This window comes from Meleagris gallopavo, chromosome 4 (assembly GCF_000146605.3).
Source record: "Meleagris gallopavo isolate NT-WF06-2002-E0010 breed Aviagen turkey brand Nicholas breeding stock chromosome 4, Turkey_5.1, whole genome shotgun sequence".
In the NCBI taxonomy this organism is placed as follows: domain Eukaryota; kingdom Metazoa; phylum Chordata; class Aves; order Galliformes; family Phasianidae; genus Meleagris; species Meleagris gallopavo.
In genome coordinates this window covers 20,459,339-20,465,518 of record NC_015014.2, presented here as the reverse complement: position 1 = coordinate 20,465,518, position 6,180 = coordinate 20,459,339, and positions in this window count along the sequence as shown.

Below are 6,180 nucleotides of genomic sequence, written 5' to 3'. Positions count from 1 at the left end.
AGAATTAACCTTTGATATTCAGTTATTAAACACCTCTGTGCTTGATTGTTAAGGTCCCATCCAAGACTGACGGATGGAAAGTGATCATCTGAACTTCCTGCTTGGGTATCTTGAGCTTGAATTTTCTCAGCTTTCCCTTTAGCTTTAGCTAAGGCTGTTCTCTGTTCCTCATAGGAGGATGAAATACCCAAAATTACCTGCAGATCCTGCCAATTGGGATCATGATTCTCAATTATAATTTCTAACGATTTTCCCACATTTTCTGGGTCCTCTCTATATTCTCCTGCCATTTCCTTCCAAATCTTTAAGTCCTGTGTAGAGAAGGGGACTTTAAGGAATACAGAAATGCCTTCCATTCCAACCACTTGCCTTAAGGGAGCCTGTATTACATCACCCCCTCCTTCTCCTCCTCTGCAAGTTATCCCTGATATTATACTGAAATGATCAACCTCTCCTTCACTGTCTATTTGACTGTTCACATCCTCTCCCCTGCCTCATTTACACTTTTGGAGGCCACAAATAATTCCACATCCTCTTTCTCCTTTGACATCTCCTTAAATTTCTCTCACACTTTACCAATACTGCATCTGAAGAACATTGCTTTAGCAATTTTACTATATGCCATTCCAATGTTGAAACATTTGCATCCTTTATCAACAATCTGCATTCCTTCTGACTTTTATAATCATTCCTCAATGTGAAAAATATATCCACATATGGTACCACATCCCATTTTTCCACCCCTTCTATAAAACAATATTAGTTGTAAAATAGTATTATCATTAAAAGTTCATTCCTTGATCATCCAAAGTATACATTGGCCACCACCAATTACATACATTATTAATTTTTTCTTATGAAATAGATATCCTCTAAACGTTCCCCTGCGTACCAAAATGTAAATGGCAATGCCTCAGGTATTCCTTCTACCAAGTCACAGGGACCTCCCTTTATTATTTTCAACAAATAGTGTACCAAAACTGAGCTCTTCACAATAATTTCTTAAACAATATAAATATAAAACAAGTGTAAAAACAAAACAAAGTTGTCATATTTTGTCATCACTGTAGTAATGCAGAAAGACTATACACAGAAGTAATTTCCTGCAACTGAAATACCTTAAGATACTTTTTTACAGTGTTTCTGGAACAAACATTAGCCAATTATTCACCACTCCCTGGGAAGCAAAAGAAGAATCCCTGGAAAATAACACTGTTGTTCCCATTTTGCATCGATTGTTTCTTTGTTCCAAGGAAAATGAGAAGGTATACCCTGAACTAGACGTATTTCTGCTGTCATGCAACATTCCTCTTCTAACATTGGCAATTGTCCTAGCATCAGCTATCAAAATAAATTTGAAAGAAATAATGATTACCCTAAGAATATATACATTCTTTCCCATGCCCGTATCACCTGGAACCAGACAAGTTGCTTGTGCTCAAAGCCAGAAAGCAGCTTGGATCAGAAACAGCCGGATGCTATTTCACAATATATACATTGTAGAGCTATTTAAAATTTGCATTCTCTTATTTCATCAGGAAGACAAACAAGTCCTTTATTCTTTACCCATGAATTTTCATTGCAGATGCAAATGGAGAAGGCCAAGGGAGGTGGTTTGTTTGTTTATTCAGGGAGCTGAAATCTCTCTCCTAAGAACAGATGGAGAAAAGTAGCAAAAATGTAATCTGTCTAGCTCTTCAGGACAATAATATAGACATACTCGTGCAGCGTGAGGGTTTCTTTTATTAGCTGACAGAACCTTGAAAATTGAAAATTTGACTTTGATTGAGCCTGTGCACTTGTTAGCCAGTGCTCTAGTAAAACAAAAAGGTTGAAACTCAGTATAACGTATGTCTAATTTGGTGCCACACCAAATTCCAGAGTTAGAGGGCTGAGATCCATCCATGTCCCTGAAACATCAGAGGAAAATTCTGGAGGCCTCTTCTAACATTCACTATGAGGAATTGAAGTGCCACTTTTCTACTTAAACAGCATGGCTGTTTTACCTATCCCTGCTCTGGATGGCACTGGACGTAGCCAGACACCTGCAGACTCCATGAACAAACAGTAGGGAACGAACAGCTTCTATTTGTTTCTTACAGCATGGGAATATCACTATTTTGATTCCTGCTGTCACATAAGGATAATGGGGGAAAAAATGCTGCTGAAAAGAAATATTAATGGGCACAAGTTTCAGGTGCCACAACCTGAACGAGTAAACAGAACCTACTGCATCCAGGTTTCCACTGTACCCTTAAATGAATATTTCACAATGATATTAACATTAAACTGGAGAAAAAAATCAATTTTCTTAGTGAGCTGCTCAAAGAACCTTTTTCTCTGCCTAGCAAGTGTGGAGGAAATGCATCTGGTAATCTGACATCCTCTTCTTAGTGACAAAGCTGCCAACTCCTGGAGTGAATGTGTTCAAGTGCTTTCTTTCAATTTATCTTGCATTCCTATCAAAGGACAGCTAGCTGCTTCCTACAAAAACTGTTGACTTACTTAAAGCAGAAATAAATTACCATCCTTGCCAAGTGGCCTTTGCCTTGTAAAAAAAAAAACGAAGATACAGCTGTTATAAACCACTGATCATTTATCTACTGATAAATTAGTTTAAAATTAATTCCATCATTTCATTTTGTTGTAAGCTCTGTACCCCATGAGAACACAGAGTTCTACTGCCCCACTCCAAGCAGTGAGCCTGCTTTTTTCTTTCAGGCAGTGGAACCATACTTTAACATGGGTATGGCGGCGTCATTCCATCAGTGGCTCAGAGAGTGGCACTCATGTTAACGATTTTCCATGGTTTCATTTTCTGAAGGCCTATTTTATGTGCAAAGACTACACACAGCCATATTTTCTAACGTAACATCGTCCAGGAGAAAGTGCAAACCACGAGAAAGAAAAATCCTGTGAAGATATATCAGCATCGTTAAACTCAGAAGAAAACTTTTTCCATATACCCTCATACTTTGACTTATTTCATGAAGTGTAATACATACAAAGAAGTGCAGAAGTTGAAATTAAATACTCCAAATTTATCTAAATCAGATGCTCCAAATGAATCAAAAAACTGCAGAGCCTTTTAATTTTTTGGATGCACTTACTTTATCCTATTTGATTACCAGTCCCTGTAGAGTTTGGCTCTGTGAAGTGTAACTGCAAACCTGGTTTCCAGGATCATGTAAATCCTATTGAAGTGTCTGGACATCATCATCTCCTTCAGCACTGCTAAGTTATTGTACATATTATTGGCTGCTGGTGGGTCAGATCTAGCAAGAAGTATCTTTTTGTCTGTCTCCTGTCACTTGAGTTGGCAGCTTCAGAATATCAAACAGTAAGTTTCTGTATTCTATTGGAAATAAATATGGTACTTATCCATACTACCTTCTATCTCCTACCACTCTGCTATTCTGCAATGGCAGGTAGCTACTAAACCACTTGGGAATTCCGCTCTCTTTAATTTGTCTTATGACTGCAGGCAGGTCAGACTTTCTTTCCACCACTTTATTTGCTATAACTTACTGTAAAAATTGATACGCTGTATACACAAAGGAGTCAGATAGTTTCAGCTTCAATTTGTATCCTGGAACCTACCTGGAATTTTATCCTCTGCCATGTTGGTTGCTGTGCTAATCCTTGTTACACAGAAACTACAGATAAGCCTTAGAGGTACCTTGCTTTTACGTAGCTTTTATGCCTAGCAGCCTGTATTCACACAGCTGCAGTGAATTGCGTGCAAGCTCCAGGAAGGATCGAGATGCAGGAGCACTGTGCACTTCAGCTCAGCACTGAGGTGTATCCCACTTCAATCAATTTAAATTCCATAAATCAGAGATTATGGTTGCTAGGAGCTCAGTGATACAGTTACAATTATAAACCTTTAAAAATCCTAAATCTAGCTTTCTGTTACAAAGTATGGGTAAATGCGGGTACCCAAAGAATAATGTTAAAGAAGCTAGAAGAAACAAAGCTGATTCTTGCTGAAATAGCCAGCAAAGACAACTGCAGCCAAAGAAAAGCACCCATCTGCCCAGGACTGCCAGTCAAGCGGCCTTTCCCAGAAGCAAGTACTTCAATCAGCCCAGCCTTTTTCCTCACAATCATTGCAAGGTAGGCCCAAGGCCACGCTCTTCTCTTTTTTCCACTTGTGGAGTTCTATTTTGAGAAAATTGTTACATCATCCTTGGCGCAAACAGCTCCTATCCCAGCTGCACCTGTCACAGGGCTCCAGAGTCAAACTCCTGTCTTACCACAATTCCCAGTCTAGTAAGTGACACTAAGTTAAACTCAGACCCACTTCAAAGCCTAAAACCCAGAAATATTTTTCAGCTTCTCTGTGCAAAGGTTAACAATCCCAAACCAGCCCTGTTTACAGCACAGGTCACAAAAAAGGGGTATGTAGGGCAGTTCAGCTGCTAGCCCACAGATGGCACAGACTCTTTGGCAGCCCTTCGGCATTCCACCTGGCTCTCTTTCCAAAACGCCCGGGCTTCACATAGCTCCTCTATTACTTAGCTGTCAGCTTTGCACATGTGTCTCACACAACAGAGAGTGTCTATGCTGAGGTAGAGCCTGAATCTTTAATGCCAGCTTAAAAAAAAAAATAAAATGGAGAAATTTCCTCCAGTTTGCAGTGATGACATGAATAAACGATGGGCAGACTTCCACAGGTGCTCAGCATCCAGCATTTTTTCATCTCAATATACACAAAGCATTCAGGTTGGAGCATTTATCCTCACATGTATGATTTCGTCTCCTGGGATGTTATGGCTGAAACTGTTTGTACTGAAACTGTTTTTAATACCTCTCTAGCAAGCAATATATAAAGCATTTTTCAGCAGGGATGCCTTGGTGCTTGTTCCTGCACTTCATGCAACAAAAACACCTAAGCACATACTTAAAGCTCAGCTCTTCATCAGTAAAGAAGAATCAGAAGGCAACTGAGCATTGGTCTTCCTTTTGTGACTTGATCAGGATCTGTGCTCAGCTGACAAGTGCTGAGCTAATGTTACCACTGTGTTAACATGGGAGAAATTTTGTGCGTGTTGGTGTGGTTCTACGCATCAAGCACAGGAGGAGATGCACACAGCACCTATAGAGAGTGAAAATGCTAAAAAAGACAAGTCAGTAGAGACAAGAGAATCTGCAGCATGAACCAAAGGAACATGCTGTGAGGATGGCACCTCCCACCACCGGCCACCATGACCTGAGGCCTGGCAGCCTGCCTTTTTTCCCTGCTTCTTTTTCAAATGCACGTATGTTTGCACACAGCTTCGAGCACTTTGCTATCTCTAAGTAAAATTATAACTTGAAATTCTACTGTTCTTCTCTGTTCATGACAATTCTGTAAGGAAGGACAAAACGTGCTGCTACCCAGTCAATTAACTTCCCCTTTCATCTTTTTGCTTAAGTGCTATTACTGTTTGTGCTTCCCAGATGACACACGAATACGGGTCTGTGCCTTCCTGCCGCATGAAAGATGCACGCAGTGCTGCCGCCTCCTGGTCCCACAGCAAGAGCAGCTGGATAGAAGTCAGCTTCAGCTTAATTCGAACATTTCAAAATGGCACAGTGGATTTTTTAGAGACCTTTAATGAATTTATGATACATACGTTTTATATATATATAATTTTCTAATCAATCGTAGGTGCATTTCATGGAATAAAATGAAAAAAAAATCTGACAAATTGAATGGTTATTTGAAACAGAATAGACGGTTTTATCAAATGTGTGTGCATACTTAAATCTCTCATAAAGTTATATACTGTATGGGTAAGGGAGACTTATTCTAGCCATATATGACACATATTTAAAATACATGTGACATAATTCATAGGCAGTATTTAATATGTAGACTAATAGCTAGTATTAAAACAGACTAATGAATGCTTGTGATGTTCTTACAGAATATGTTGTTTAACAGCTGCCTCTATGATATTAAGAAGTAGTATTTAGTAACGATTCCTCTATTTTAAAAAAATGACCTTCCTAAATTTTGTTTGTAAAAAAGCTGGTATACACAGACATAGCATTTTACTCACTATTATTCTATTTAATATCTATTAGTATATAAAGTGTTCTGCCACGTGCATCTTCCTTACAGTCAAATATAAATGCCGAGGGATATCAACTGATGTCAATAATCCTCAATTGCACACAAATCATGACTACTGA